This window comes from Ursus maritimus, unplaced genomic scaffold (genome assembly GCF_017311325.1).
Source record: "Ursus maritimus isolate PB19 unplaced genomic scaffold, ASM1731132v1 scaffold_3, whole genome shotgun sequence".
In the NCBI taxonomy this organism is placed as follows: Eukaryota; Metazoa; Chordata; class Mammalia; order Carnivora; family Ursidae; genus Ursus; species Ursus maritimus.
Genome location: NW_024425563.1, coordinates 26,081,547 through 26,098,560, shown reverse-complemented (window position 1 = coordinate 26,098,560; position 17,014 = coordinate 26,081,547). Strand labels below are relative to the sequence as shown.

Here is a 17,014-nt window from a genome sequence, read left to right as displayed (position 1 = left end):
GATGCCCAGAAACTGAAGGTAAGATGGGAGTTTAGACAAGAATGCATTGAGAACAGCAACTTTCTATCAAGGGATGTAGCTACCATGACTTGAACTCACAGAGAGGGAACCAGGAAAAGATATATTCTGACTTCACTCCTTTGCAAAGAATCATTAGCTAAAACCAACCAGACACTAGAGGACTCAAAATTTCATGATGTAATCCATACAGGTCAGCCTCCTGGGAAGAGATCAGGATAGAGAAGGATGGAAAGTGAATTTGGAGGGGCAATATCAGGCACATCCAAAAACTGACAAACTCCTCACACTGGCCCTGACTTGGGAAGAAAGGGACAGTGTGGAGCAAGGGAAGATTCTAGAGCTTTTTTTCCTTCACAAAAACAATATATCAAAGGTAACATCCATACTTTAAAGTTGTAGTTTTGGTGATTCTTATCACATCCTTATTTAACCATGTGCCTTGGCAGGGGCAGAAGATGGATGCAGTTTGGAGAATATTAATAGATTACCATAAATGTAGTCAACTCTTGGTCAAATTATGGTTTTCTCAATGAAGATTTTATTTCCACGTCTGGTGAATGGTAAGCAGATATTAACCTTAAAAATGATGTTTTATCTTGCCCAACATAGCTGAAAACTCCAGAAGTTTGACTACACTGAGCAGGGATAGTAATGCAAATTCATAGTCTTGTCTCAATGATTTATGCCAAATAGAGCCACAGCCTGCAGGAATCTTGATTGTCTTATCATGCCATAGGTTATCACTGGCTCACTGATGACATTAAGCTGACAAGACCTAGAAAGCCAGAATCTGTTTGTGCCTTCAATGCCCACGTAGGATAAGTATGTACTAAACAAAGAGTAGGAATTCCATGGAAATACAAGTTCCTGCAACCTCATTGGAGCTTTTGGGGGATCAATGAGTAGGGTGGCTGTCTGCTTCAAGGGACAAGTTGCTTCATCATATATCACTTACTTTAAGAAAGATGCACAAAGCTTGTTAGGCTACTTGCTAGTTTGATGATGGTGTATAGCTTTGTATAATTCAAAAAGGCAAAAATTTAATAAATAAATATAAAAATGTGCACTTATCAATATTTTGAGATAGAACAAAGGCTTTCTTTGTGCAAAAAAAAAAAATAGGCTTTGTTTTTCTTTGCTTAGATTACTAACAGTTTTCTTTTTTTAGAACCACAATTAAGCTTTTCTAAATTGGGTGGGAACTTAGAAACACTTGCAAAACAATTTAAGTGCAGAGATCTTTACAGTCATAGATTTCCCCCCAGTTTTTATTATTGTCTCACACCTAATTGATCATAACTTTAAAGAGCTTAATTTTATTAAATATTTCCATATATTTAACTTAGTTTTTAAAGAATCAACTTTCTTTTCACATTCATATTTCACTACTTTACACAATAGATAATTAACAAGCAATTTTAGATAGAAGCACAATATACACAAGTAGATCCCCGAATAAATACAATGGAATATGACAAGCATATAACAACTCAATTAGTGGACCTAAAAGTGTGTGTATATAAGAGCATTTGCTAATTTTGCAAATAGGTACAAGTTAAGTGGAGATGGGTTAAGAGGGCTTTAGTTTACCATATTTATGTGTGTACTTGCCCAAATTATCAAACAGGTGATTTGAAAGATTACTTACTTTTACTGGGACCAAGACCAAGAGAAGGACATTGTGTAAGCAGTTTTATTTCTTAGCCCTTATGGTCCGATAGATCCAATGGTGCAGAAATTGTTTGTGGCAGATCAGGATACTGTATGGGCTCTTAAAGAACCACATATTTTAGTGGTCCAACCAGCTACCTAGTGGCAGGCTAATTACATTGGACAGCTTCTTTCATTCCCATGAGAATAGATATTTATTTTGGAATTAAAAAAAAAAAACACCCAAAACAAATAGACTTACTAGTACCAATGTGCATATAGGAAAAACATTAAATGTTGACCTAGGCTATTTAATAGAAAATAAGATATTGATACACAGTAGGAACAGAGAGGAGCATGAACAAAACCCAACTGATTCCCTGGGGAACCTCATGTACTTGACCCAATGGTAGAAACTAAGGAAAGACTACTGTAACTCTCCAAAGTAAAACCACCAGATCTTAGGATTGAAGATATGATCACCATCCTGAAGGCATTCTAATCTTACCATCTTGAAAGTACCAAAGAAGTGAAAGAATCACCCTAAAAATCTGAATTTAGAAATATATGTAAGAATAGATAAGATGCTGGCTAGGAGAGTATAAACATATATGGGGTATATTGGGAAGTCAAAGGTATAAACTTTATTGGATATTTTTCAAATTTGGCTACCCAACATTCAAACACCTTTTGATTTGGGAGGATTCCAAACTAGGCAGAAAGAAAGGTTTTATTTATTCTTTAGCTAAGCTAAAGTGGGGTATATAGCCCTACTCCTGGCTTTCTGGCAGTTAAACATAGACTTCAGATCTAGTTCAGCTATAGAGATACTCTAGCTTCAGATATTTGATTTTGATGTTGCTGGGGAGGAAAATTTTTTTTGTACCCTTAAAAGATTCTTCCAGCTGATCTGAGGATTAAGTTGACAGGAGACAGATAAACAGGAGAAAATCAAATTTAATTTCATATATAGAGGAACCCTATGTACATGAGAGGTTCAAAGACAGAAAGGTAAAATGAGGTATATGTGCCATCCTGAGTAAGGAATGGGATGGGGGTCTGGGGGTTCAAAGGGAAGGAGGGCAATTCACAGGGCACTAAGAAGAAGAACAAATATTTGGTAATTAGGTGTTTGCTCAGCCATACATATGGGCCACTCAGGTAAAATTTATCTCTAGTAATAATTAATTCTGGGAAATATCCTCAGTTTAGATTTTTCTGTGTAGTTAAGGGAGGGGCAAAATTTCTCTCAAGGCTACAGGGTCTCAGTTGCCTTCAGCTCAAAATAGTCCACATGCCAAAGTGGTATATTTTGGGAATACTTGCTCTGAACCCATTCAAGGTTATGAGGTAAAGACAGGGACACTTAGTGTTTAGTTTTATGGTGATGCCCAGTACTTGTGAGGCCAATGTTATGGCAGTGAATGTTCAATCATTGCAGCAGTGAGCAGCAGGAAGGCAGCAAGCATCTAATTGCATGCTCTTTGACCTCCCATGGCCTTTATTTATTTTGCAAGCTTGCGTATTTGCATGCCAGCTGATTCTTTAGGCTTTCTCTAAATCCTTTTATAAATTCCTCCTCTGGAATGGTTGGCCAGAGCTAGATTCTTTTGTTTACAACCAAGAATTCTAATTGGTAATGTATTTTAAACACATGCAAACATATTTCGCCTTGCACAATGGGCATAGATTTAGCACATTTATGTGGCAGGAATGCCAACTAGGATGAAAACTCTTTAAAGACAATTTAAGCAAGCATAGAATTATAAGTTTATTTGAGATTTTCTTTCCTTTATTAATGATATTCACCTAGCCCATTCATATGCTTGCACAACAACTACTCTATACATTAGCTACTATTTTTACAAATGTTTAAAATTAATATTTAGAAAGTTGGCTTGGGGTTTTCCCCTTTCAATATTCTGCTAGAATTAAATATATTATAACCTTAAAGATAAAAGTACACCTACTATTGCAAAAATAGCATATGGTATACATTTTTAAAAATTTTTTGCTTATTGATTTTAACTCAGCCTAATATTCATTGAGGTACTACCGCCTTCTCTTTGGTTTAATTTGCATTGTTTTATGTCTAGTATATGAAGCTGAACATTGAAGAAAGTTTGTTTACATTTACATTTCTTCTTTTGCAAATTATCTTTAAAGTATGCAAGATTTTCTGTATGTTACACATATTTCCCTCCATTTTATTAGCCTCTTAAATTTACTCTTATAATTTTTGCCATATGATATGAAAGTTTTAAGTTGCTATTTTGTGAACATAACAATCTTTTCTTAGTATTTTTCTCCCTTAGTTTTGATCCTGGGCCTTGGTTACACTGCCACTACCCTCCGTCCCTTAATCACCAGGGAATAATAACAGCTTCCTGCTGTTGCTACATTTTGCATTACCTTTTTGGTTTTTCATTATAGGAAAAATCAATTTTCTGTATTAAACTTTCTTTGTTTAAAATGTCTAGATGGGGGGGTACTTTTAATTAACTGGAAAATCTCTGAAATTTGTTTCTCTAAGTAGTTTAAGAAATGAATTTAACTTGATCTTTTTTTTAACAATTTGACCAGTTGTTACAAAAAGAGTTGTTTAATCATCCAATGTTGTACTGAGAATTAGAAATCCCACTTAAGAAAGAAAAAACACTGACTAAATCTGTTTCTGTACTTACCACCTGTTCCTTAGAGTTTCTCTATATGTATACCCTTCACAGTTTGTTTATAATCTGATAATATCTGGAAGTTTAAGATTGTCACTATTTGATGTGGTTTTCAAAATTATCTTTGTTGTTTTCGTCCATTTATATTACTTTATCATATTTTTCCATTATATTATTCTCTCAGAAAAATTGCTATCATTTTTGTTAAACTTCATAAAGAATCCTTTAGGATATTTTTAAGAGTGGCTTTACTGTAGAAAGAACAAACATCTTCATAATAACCTATTTTTGTAGCTAGGAACATGAAATGCTTTTCATTTGCTCAATTTTTGTTTTAAATATTCAGTAAAAATTTTTAATTTTAATTATATAGGTTTGGCAGTTATTCTTAGATATTTACGTTTTTAGCTAAAAATCAGAAATATTTTATGATATTGTCTATTAACATTTTAGAAAACTTACACTAAGAGATATTTTATTTAGAATTTAAAATACAAAAATGTGGAACTCATATGTAAAATCTAAAAAACAAAACAACTAACAAAGACACAAATAAACAAACCAAATAAACAGACTCTTCAACACTGAGAACAAACTGGTGGTTGCCAGAGGAGTTGGGTGGGGGAATGGGCAAAATAGATAAAGAGGATTAAGTGATACAAACTTCTAGTAATAGAATAAATAAGTCACAGAGATGAAAGGTGCAGCATAGAGAATGTAATCAGTAATGTTGTAATAACATTGTATAGTGGCAGATGGTGGCTACAATTACCATGGTGAGCACTGTCTAATATATAGGATTGTTGAATCAATATGTTGTATACCTGAAACTAATATCACTGTATGTTAATTGTACTTCAATTAAACTTTTTGAACTATTGTATAATATTATATATAAATTTGAATTTAAGTAAGTTCATCAGCAAATTAAAAACAATACAAAAAGGTATTGAAAATAGCAAACTAACTCTTCTTTATCCACCACTTAGATTAAACAATTAGCAAGGTTTTACTGCGTTTGCCTTATCAATCCCTTTTGTCATTGTTGCTATTACTCATATTTTAAAGCAAATCCCAGACCTAATTTGCCCCTGCATACCTCATTATGCATTCATTGTTAAGAAAAATGAGCATTTTCTTAATATGTATCAATGCTGTTTTCACACCTAAAAATGGTGTTATGTAATATGCCATCCATTTTCAAGTTTCCCTGACTCTTTAAAATGTCTTTTTACTGTTGATTTGTTTCAATTAACATTAATGTGTCAAATTAGTGTTGTCTCTTTTTTTTTTTTTTTAAGATTTATTTATTTATTTGAGAGAGAGCGCTGAGCAGGAGCTCAGGGGCAGAGAGAGAGGGAGACAAACAGACTCCCCACCGAGCAGGGAGCCCAATACAGGGTTTGATCCCAGGACCCTGAGATCATGATCTGAGCTGAAACCAAGAGTTGGACACTCAACCGACTAAGCCACCCAGGTGACCCCTCAAACTGGTATTGTTTCTTAAGACTTTTGAAAATCTGGATCAGTCCTACTTCCCACTGCCCACATCCCCCCCAACTTCCTTTTTTAAAACTTTTCTTTATACCTTTGGCTTGTAAAAACTGAATCAGTTGCTCTTAGCAAATGGATTCTGGGTTTTGTTTTCTTCTTTGTGATTCATTTAACTTGTTCTTTGTCTCATATTTTCTGTAATTGGCAGTTGGCTCTAAAAACTTGATTAGATTCAGGTTCATTTATTTAGGCAAGAATATTTCTTACATATTGATATAAAATGGATTTAACCCAGACAGTTAGGACATGGATATAACCTGAAATAAGAGAAAAATGGGAGTGTTATAACCTACTTAGTCAACCACCTCCTCCCTAGGAATGTGTGTTTAAAATAAGAGCCTCATACTTTATAATTTGGATATTGCTCATCTCACACAATATATTTTTGGGTTAAGTCCATGCTATAAAAATATCTAACTCATCTTTTTTTTTTTTTTTTATTTTTTTTATTTTAGAGGGAGGGAAAGAGCACAAGCAGGAGGGGCAGAGGGAGAGGGAAAGAGAATCTCCAGCAAACTCCACACTGAACGCAGAGTCTGACTTGGGGCTTGATCTCAAACCCTGAGATCATGACCTGACCTAAAATCAAGAGTTGGACGGTTAGCCGACTGAGTCACCCAGGTACCCCTCTAACTCATCTTTTTAACTGTTATATATTTATATGTATATAAATATAAATATATATATACATATAAATATATGTGATATATATGTATCTATCACATATATATATCTCAATCACATTAACTGATATATATATATATCACATTTTATTTATCATTTCTTTACCAGTGAAAATTTTAGTAAAATTGCTAGTTTTTTTGTGCCATGCTGCAATAAATACCTATATGCAGATGCAAAGTGTTTTGTTAATATAGATACCTAAAAGTTTAATTGATCCATCATGTGAAATGTACATTTTACTTTTCATAGGCACCATTAAAATGCATTGACAACTTGCATTTTTACAACTTTACACTCCTGGCATCAGTAGTAGAGAGTACCATTTCTTCACAACTTTTCTGGTGCTTGGAAATATCAAACACTTTAATTTTAGAAAAACTACTTCAAACTGTTGGTTTAATTTGCATTTCTGTGATTTGTATATTACTACAGAGTTCAACTATCTTCTCACATTCATTAACCATTTGAGTTGTTTCATGTGATGATTTTTAAGACTAAATACATGGTCAATGTTTGTAAATTTTTTTAGTGTATATGTTAATTCTGCTGTTACTCACAGGTTTCTCTATATTTATGGCAATATTTTGTTATTTGTGTTATTCAGATATCTGTATCCTCATTTAGTTTTATTTATTTGGTTTATTCGTGTCTGAGCACTGTGACTGTGGGGTATTCAATTTCTGCCTGTGGTGTTGCCATTTTTTTCCATATATTTTCAAAGCTAGGTTGTTAAGTGTATCCACACTTATGACTATTAAATTCTTTTGAAGTATTAGTCCCTATATCAGCATGAAATGTATTTTATTATTCCTTCTTATTAAAAGTGCGTTTTTTAATTATATTTTTTCTGATTTAAATATTGTGATAAAGCAATATATTGTCTTTTATTTGTCTTTAATCTGCAATATATTTTATTTTAAGATATTATATATATTTCTTAAGAGTACACTTATCTTGATGAGCACTGAGTACTATGTAGAATCGCTGAATCACTATACTGTACACCTGAAACTAATAGCTATACTGGAATTAAAAGGAAAAAGAAAAAAAAAAAGAATCTTTCAGGAGTTGAAACAGACATCGTATTAGTAATTGCTGCTGCTCCTTATGCCCTTTCCTTATAACCTGAAGAAAAAAAAATCAAACAAATAATAACAAAGTCCCATGTCATTAAAATACAACCTCAAATCTGTTTTCCTATCCTTCATAGAAAACTGTGTGTAATGATAGCAATAAAAATTTGTGGAGCACTTACAAAAAATATTTAAAAATTAAAAATTATATATTTATGTATTTAAAAACTTTACTTTCTTAAGAGCCATTTTAGGTACATGACAAAATTGAGAGGAGGATACAAAGATTTTCCATTTACCCCTTGTCCCCACACATGCATAAGGCTCCATTATTAACATCCCCTTCCAGAATGGTACATTGTTGCAACTGATGGACCTACACGTCATCACCCAAAGTCCATAATTTATTTACATTATGGTTCATTCTTGGTGTTGTACATTGTGTAGTTTTGGGTGAATGTATAATGACATATAGCCACCATAATAGCATCTTATTATATATTTTAAATATACAAAACATGTAATTTATTCCCAAGTACATGTGAGCCAGCTCAATCAATTCTAACATTCCTCTATTTTTTACTTAAAATTTAGAAAATGAAAAAATACATTATATACCACTGAAACCACCTTCAGACCATTTGTCAATCACATTTTCCTTCCTCCTCTGCTCCCAGAAATAGTAACTCACTTGAATTTGTTGTTTATCAATCCTATGCATAATTCATACCATTACTTTACATGTACTTATTCACAATGAATGTATTATATTGTGTGTTTCCACAGTTTTTATGTGACATCATACTATATGTGTCATTTGTAACCTCTGTGTCATTTCTGCTTGTTTTCTCTTCAAAAGATGTTTCTGCATTTAAGGGGTAATATGTTTTCATTTATGTCCGTGAATAGCTAAACATTGTTATTTTTAAAGTTATTCTCTGATCTTTCTAATAACTTATATGGCAAATTCATGATCTGTTTTTTATTTTCACAGCTGGCTTTCCTCATGAGCATTCTGTTTAGTCTGCTGACTTATTTGATTACATTTTATACCTTTTCTCTCTTCCCCTCCCTTCCCCTACCTGTCAGCCTTTCCTTTCTTTTATCTCTCTTTCCCTCTAGAGGATTCAGAAAATTGCCATTGCTTTTACCTGGCTCTTTGCTTCAGACCAGATTCTACTGTGCCTCGTAACAATGTTTCAACCCACCCACCAACCCATAATGACGTATCAGTTATTATTGCTTCGGGCTTATGTAACAGAATCCATGGAGCAAAGGCCAATGGAGCATGCCAACTAAATGGTTTCATCAAATAGAGATTAATTTTTCTCACATAAGAGAAATTCTGGACACAGGCTATCTGTGAAATCATAGATGTCTAAGCTTTTTCCCACCTTCTTCTTCCCCATTGTTAGGACCTGATTTTCATCCTCAAAGACTCTGGAGAGCTCTTATACTTCCATGCCTCCTGAGGGAGAAAGAGAAGTGAAAAGAGAAAGTCAATAGAGCATACCAGCTATACATATGTTTGTACAAAAATGGCTGGAAATTCCACTAAGTATTTTCCATTTATCTTCTTGGCCCCATTATGCAAATGTGACAACTTCACCACCATGGGATTCTGAGAAGGCAAGTATTTCTAATTGGATGTATTTTTCAGCTGAGAAAAATCAGGAACATCTTAGTAAAGAAGAAGGGGAGAGGGAACTTTGGGTGGAAACTAGCAGTGATTTGACAGAGGTGTTGGGGTTACTGCAGATTCATCCTCCAGGCCAGGGGCAGCTGGCTAGGTGTCTGCTCACTTGGCTATGTCCCCATTCTCTTGACTCTTCCAGACCTACAGCTTCTTTTTTTTTAAGTTTTTTTTTTTTTTTTAAGATTTTATTTATTTATTTAAGGGTGGGAGAGAGAGAGAGAGAGTGAGTGAGCACCAGCTGGGGAAGGGACAGAAGGAGAGGGACAAGCAGACTCTCTGCTGAGCTGGGAGCCCAACATAAGGCTGGACACAGGGCTGAACATGGGGCTGGACATGGGGCTGGAAATGGAGCTCCATCCCAGGACTGAGCTGAAGGCAGATGCTTAACCAACTAAGCCACCCAGGCACCCCTGGGACTACACCTTCGTATAAAGGAGGATTGGTAACTCCTGCTGGCAGGATTTTTACATTTTTTTAAAGGATTGTTCAAAAATAAAAGAAGAATATGTGATAGAGACCCTCAATGCCTAAGATATTTACTATTTGGCTCTTTGTAAGAAAATTTCGTGTCCCTGTTTTAAAGCTCCAGGCATGGGCTCCAGCAGGCTTTCCCATCTTCCTTTTTAGTTAACTCTAGCTACTAGGTATTATGGGACATTTTTATTTTCCCATTACTCTATAGGAATTTTATTTCCTACTCTCACTTTCTGCTTTTGCTTGGAAGCCCAACATCCCTGCAACTTCATCCCCCTCATTACATTATATACACACGTACACATCTATTCATATATGTGTTTATGACTCTCTCTCTCTCTCTCTCTCTCTCTCTCTCTCTATATATATATATATATATATATGAATGACAGTGAATGCCTCATGTATTCCAGTTTTGAGTCAATGAGCAGACAACATTTTGCTGCCTGCAAGGCACTGCTTCAGTAGATCCAGGAACATGAGCTCAAGCTTTTGGTTAATTAGGGTAGGAAGTGTTCTCTCTAGCTAGATACAAAAGAGGAAATGTAAAGCTCAAATGCTTCTTGCAGACCTCCCTTGATCAAGATGAAATCAGTCTTAGAACAAAACTGACATTGTGATGGGGCAGCAGAGGCAGGCAGAGGAAACAGAGTAAACCAATCACAAATTCTTTTCTGCCTCTGGATTTCCATTTATGTCCTTACTGTTTTAAGTTTTGCCACTTGGAGTGGTCCATGGACCAGCAGCATTACTATTGTCTGAGAATTGTTAGAAGTGAAGACTCTAAGGCCCCATCCTAGACCAACAAAATCACAATCTATATTTTATCAGAATCTCCAAGTGATTAGCAGTCATCAAAATTTCAAAAGTATTTCTATAGCCATGGCTCTCTAGATGTGGTTGGTGGGTTCCTGAGGATTTCCAAGGCCTTTCTGTAGAGTCTGAGAACTCAAACCTGCTTTCATAATTATAAGAAGACATGATTTTCCCTATCTACAGTACCCACTACTATAGTCTTCATATTCTTAGTGAGAAATAATGCAGAAGGGAGTTTTTCTCCCTCTTTACTTTATAGTGGACTTATGCAGTTCCTGATTTTTTTTAGCATATTTGTCTCTTTCTTCTTATGCCAGTGGTGTGATTATACTCGGAAAAGCCCACTCTTAGTCTATGGAGTTTAGGTGTGGATAACCACCTGCCCTTACTGCTCTCTCTCTAGGTAAGGAGAAATAACCTAAGTTTGTTTGGCCAATTAACTCATTCAATTCTCTTGCCCAGAAATTCAGAAATTGGCATACGACTCATGTTGGTGCATTCAGAAGAAATTCCAAAACTTGTTGTTGTTGTTGTTTTTCTGGCAATATGGAACAAGAAGCTCTCTTTACCTTATTTTCTTTTTAAAAAGGTAGTATAGGCTAGCATTGCCAGGAGTTCCCTTTGAAGATGGCCTCTCTCTTATAGCCAGGTATAGAATTTAGGTCTAAAATACTTTTGCTTAGAATGTTGAAGCATATGCTATGTTACTGAAGGCCAGGCCTATTTTGTGAAACAAAGGCAAGGTAGAACATTAACTAAAACTTGGAAATTTACCGGTTCACATTCATTTCCTTCCAGATACTGGTATTGATTTTTACTCATCTTTGTAATTGATGATATTGAAAACATTATTTCCCCCTCTATTTTCATGAGTTTTTGAGTGAAGTTTGGGTAGGCTTCATGAATATCAAACCCAGATACGTTTTGAATGGAAGGTTCTAGCAACCCTTTTTTTTTTCTTTCAATACTCAGTACCTAGCACACTGCCTGCTTCATAATCATTGCCGAAATAAAGAAGGGGTTTTGAGTATAGGTACTTTAACTTCAAATCCTTCCTTGGCTACAATGAACTATTATGTTGTTAATTTTGTAAGGAGTCAAAAACATTTTTTCAAGGTTGACATCTTATTATTCTACAAGGATCCTCAATTATGTTTTGACTTCTAAAGCTTCAAAGAATATTATGAAAAACCTTATAGAAAAATGTTCCTTTAATTTAATATTTATTGTGTACCTAATATAGGCTGGGCCTTACCGGTTTGAATAAAATACAATCCATAATCTCCATACTCAAAAAAGGTCCTATTTAGTGGATAAGATGGACATAAGATACTTTTATCTTGTGTTGTAAGAGCAGCAGATGCAAAACACAGAGTGATAAACTGTGAAGATCAGAGAGGTGCCGTTGAAGTGCATGACAAGCAGAGCTGGAGGATGTGATGGGCAAAAGAAAGGCATATTCAAATACACCAGCATTTGATGCACCAGTATTTGGGGGGAACTGTAAACAGTTTGGAATTGTTTGAAAGAGGGATGGTGGGAGATAAGACTAAAGAGAAAGGCTGAATCTGGATCAAGAAAGACCATGTTTGCCATGTCAAGGAACTTTGATGTTATTCAGGTGACCTCTGCTACTTACTTTTAAAGAAAAAAATCCACTTGAAAAACATACAAATCCCTCCTAAATAATTTGAGATTATAATGTCTGTACCTCCCTCCTTCTGTGGGAATCATTTATATAGATAAAGGAGATCCTTTAAAATGTCTTGCAGAGGACAGAGAGGCATTCTAGAAATAGTGGGAGGTGGATCAGATGATAGACTTGAAAGGTAGACTTCAGGCAGTGGCTCTGTGAATGGAGAGGTAGATCTGAAGAATTTGAGGGGTGAGAGGATCAAAGGAATTCTATAAATCAGGGCTTTAACTAACTTATTTTCTGATATTTTAGTGAGAAGAAGGAAGCTTTAAAAATAATTACCGCTTAGGGTTTCATGGACATACCGGTGGACTTTAGATCTGATAATATATGTGATTTACTTTACAAATATGGAGGCTATTTATAGCCCCTTTAGAGAATAATATTTATAAATGTGCTAAATAAAGGGGATAGGGTTACTGCCTCATGAGCCAAAATAACGAATTTATAGCTTTCTTTGAGACTTCTGACAAAAGATGCCCACTTACTCCTTCACTTTAGATTCAATGTCATATTCATGTATAGATTTCTTGTTTGTTAAAAGATTTTATTTATTTATTTGACAGAGGAGAGAGAGCACAAGCAGGGGGAGCAGCAAGCAGAGGGAGAGGGAGAAGCAGGCTCTCCACTGAGCAAGGAGCCTGACAAGGGCCTTGATCCCAGGACCCTGGGATCATGACCTGAGCCAAAAGCAGATGCTTAACAGACTGAGCCACCCAGGCACCCCTTTTTTGTTTTTTGTTTTTTCCTTTAGATTTTGTTTGTTTGTTTATTTATTTATTTATAGCAGGGGAGAAAAGGGCAGAGAGGGAGAAAAAAATTCAAGTAGACTCCCCTGCCAAGTTCAGAGCCCTATGCAGGGCTCAATCTCACAACCCTGAGATCATGATCCGAGCCAAAATCAAGAATTAGACGCTTAACCAACTGAGCCACCCAGGAGCCCTAATGTATAGTTTTATACTCTCTGAAATAGTCTAATATATGTTGGTACCAATTTTATACAGATAATATTGAATTAGTTTTGGTGTCCCTGTGACCTTTTCCTAAATTTCTTCTGCTCTTTATTTCTTTACCTTCATTGTAATTTGCATTTTTGATTTTACAACTCGGTTGGTTAGAGTAATACTTCTCAATTTCTTTTACATCATGACATACTTAAAAAATGATATAAGTATACAGCACATGAAAGGCAACAGATAAGGCTGCTGGCTTTAGGAGACCACAAGCCAGATGCTCTAGCCCCCCATACCTCATCAGACCTCTTGACGCTGGACGGAATTGCTGTCAGCTCACAATCCCCATAGTCCATTCACACTGTTTGGAATGCTCTGAGCTGTAGACTGAAACTTATAGTGCTCCTGACTATGGGATGCACACCTGCATTGTTCGGCAAGTCTTATGATGGCATTTGACGTATCCTACAGTACAAATACCCCCTGGCTCAAGGAACAATTGCTAGCGGTCACATAGGGATGTTGCAACATGGTATACAGAACTTAGGACAACACACAATCTTTATAGAGAACATGACTGAAAGCACATATTTTATTGATAAGGCTCAGGAGCATTTGATAGAATATTGTAAATACCCAATTCTTTTCTTTTCTTTCATAAATGAGAACACTTGAGACTAAAGAAATGATGTGTCTTGACTAGAGGTTAAATGGCTGGACTGTAAGCTCTATGAAGTCAGGGACATTTTGTTAACTGCTATAGCCTGTTGTATGGTAGAGTTCATAGAAGATGGCAGAAGTTTTCTAAAATGTTGTTGAGTGAATGAATGAATGAATGAAGTGGCCGGGGTCACACAGGTAATGACAGCCAAAATGAGAATTACAGTCTTCCATCCCCCAGTTCAGTGATTTGATCCAGTATGTCTAAGACTGTATGTCACATTGTTATCAATGCTCTATGAATAATTCATTATGTGGCACAAAGCACAAAAGGTCATGAACACATTCTAGAATTGAATATCTTAAGGATTTACCTTCTGTTTTGTAACAGTTCCTACCCATCATATTCATAAATCAAACATGAAATATTTGGGTTGCCATAAAGCTTATATTTATCTTAATATATTTCTGTAAATATAGTTAAAAACAACAAAGTTGATCTTAGATAGGCTTTTGCGAATTTTTTTCTTTTTTGGTAGTTATAATATTTTGCCATTTTTTTCAGTGGTAGAACATATTTAGGTTTGTCTTTATTTCCCACTAATTGAATAATGAAAGGCAAAACTTTAATAAGTAGTTACTGATGTGTCCTATACGCATTAATATCAGAGTGAGCACTGTCACTGAAAGGTTATGTCACTCACGAATTCATTAAACATTCATTAACCTCACCTCAGGTATAGGTGTCCTTGTTTACATATTTCAGATTTGCATACACATGCCCTGAACAAGATTTCAAAAATATTTATGACCCTGTGACCACCTTAATTATGAATCCCCAGGTAGATATTTGTGAAATCCTTACCCAAAATGGCTTTCCCCCCTCTACCAGGTTTTTATGCAGTTCAATATACAAGGTGACACTAAGATGAGACAAGTGAGGTTTCAGTGTGGGTGCCTCCATCTTCCTCCCGTGATTCCTGGTCTCATGGCTGCCAAAGCCAGAACGGACCTGGGATAGAATGCTTGGTCATGGGGAAAACTGCTGCAGTTGGCCTGGCAGTTGGGGAAAGAAGGCTTCAATTTTTCACAATGAATGACGTTCTCATTCTCTAATATATGGACTTAACCCACTTTTTGAGAATTGTGTTTCACAGAGGGTCCCCCAGACTGAAAGATATTTAATTCTTTGATAAGGTTTTTGTGAATATTCATGTGGAAATCCTCCATGTGATCCTGGGTTAAGGCAGCACCCCTGGAGGTATGTCATCTGGCAACTGGCCTTTGTGTTTGGTGAAATCCTCACTAGTGTTTGTTAGTAGCAGATATTTTCCAAGAGTTCACCAAAATTCCAGCAGTAATGGACAGAGAAGAATGCATAGTGAGGCACCTTATAGATGATATCCAGTTCTTCAGTGGAGATCTGATCAATCTTATTTAACACATCGATACAAAGGATATAGACTCTGTTTCCTTCCACCACGTCAATGAGGTCATCTGCTGTGACATCACTATGCAGAGCCACACCAGCATTACTAATTTTATATTTAGCCAGAATGCTCTTCACACTCTCAGCTTCCAGTTCCCTTTGAGGGCAAGTGACAGTGAGATTGATGCCTCTCTTATCCTTCTTCTTAAAGCCAATGTTTGGCAGTTTGCTGTTCGAGTGAACGCTAAAGCCTTCCAGCTTGTTTTCAATTCTCTTCTCAGGTCCCAACGATTTCAGGACATCCAGAACAACAAGGATCAAGTTACATGCTCAGGCCACTGCAATGACTTCCTTTACTTTTTCCTTTCTTGGCACCCTCATTGATAACTGGGAGATCCAGAAGCTGGGTCTTGACACCTTTGTATCTGATGACACGAGGAACTGTGGTGAGAGTAATGAACTCAGGCTGTCATGTTGAAAACAACCCTGCCAGGTTACTGAGCAGTGTTGACTTCTCCACAGATGGAAAATTCACAAACCCAATATTTGAACATTACCTGTCTTGGCCACATCAAAATCTTCTCCCAGCCCACTACCACCACCATCTGGAGTAACAAGTTCTCTGCAAAGCTTAGAAACACAAGTTTAATTAGGCTTAGGCGGTGTGCTGTGGCCTTGTTTTTCTTGAGTCTGAGCCATCTCAGCTTTGATCTCTGTGATCTTGGTTAAGGTGCCACTTCTGGTGGTGAATCCTAGGGGGTGCAGTGGTCACTATACCTGGTGCAGATCAGCCAGTTCCATCAGGTGCTAATGCAATGCACAGACAAGGTACTTTCTACTTCTAGTGAGAGTTCTGCCTGTGAGGCTCATGGAGACACACAGTATGGAGCATTCTCCTCTCCCCTCCCCCCAGCCCATTTTTTTTTTTTAAGTTGCTTTTTTTGTTTGTCATTTCTTTATTGGGGAAGAGGATGCATCATTCACTATGGAGCTTGGTGCTGGCCCCTGTGTACACACAAGTTTGTATTGCCGAACCCTGCATACTGAATAAAACAAGGCAGAAAGATGAGTTTATTGCAAGGGTTTTGACCTACAAACTTGGAAACTCAAGGCTATGGGAGCTGTGAGTTCCGAGTTGCTCACAGACTAAAGGGCTTTTTTTTTTTTTAAAGATTTATTTATTTATTTGAGAGAGTGTGAGCGAGCACGTGAGTGGGAGGAGGGGTAGAGAAAGAGAGAGAGGATCTCAAACAGACTCCTGGAGGAGCAGGGAGGCAGTGAAAACTCCATCCCAGGACCCTGAGTTCATGACCTGATGCAAAATCGAGAATCAGTTGCTTAACCAACTGAGCCACCCAGGTGCCCCCAGAGTAAAGGGTTTTAATACGGCAAATGCAGAATGTATTTGGCCTTTTCAGCTGATTGCCTAGTGATCTTCTTCCCTATTTGGATCAGGGTAGCCCAGTCAGTGGAACGGGAAAGTCCCAAGATGACATAACACACTTGGTGTTTGGGGATTGGCTGGCGTTCTTCGCTGATTTTTGAGAAGAGCTGTCAATTTCTGTAACTTAGGTAAGTTTGTTTTGTTTCTCTTTAATGCGACTGTACTGGCCAACTTCATTTTATCCTTAACATA

General features: G+C 36.3%; 1 pseudogene; it reads right to left on the bottom strand.

Moving 5' to 3' along the window:
• Positions 1-14,894: 14,894 nt before the first annotated feature.
• On the bottom strand, positions 14,895-16,420 carry LOC103676691 (annotated as a pseudogene).
• Between the last annotated feature and the right edge of the window lie 594 nt (positions 16,421-17,014).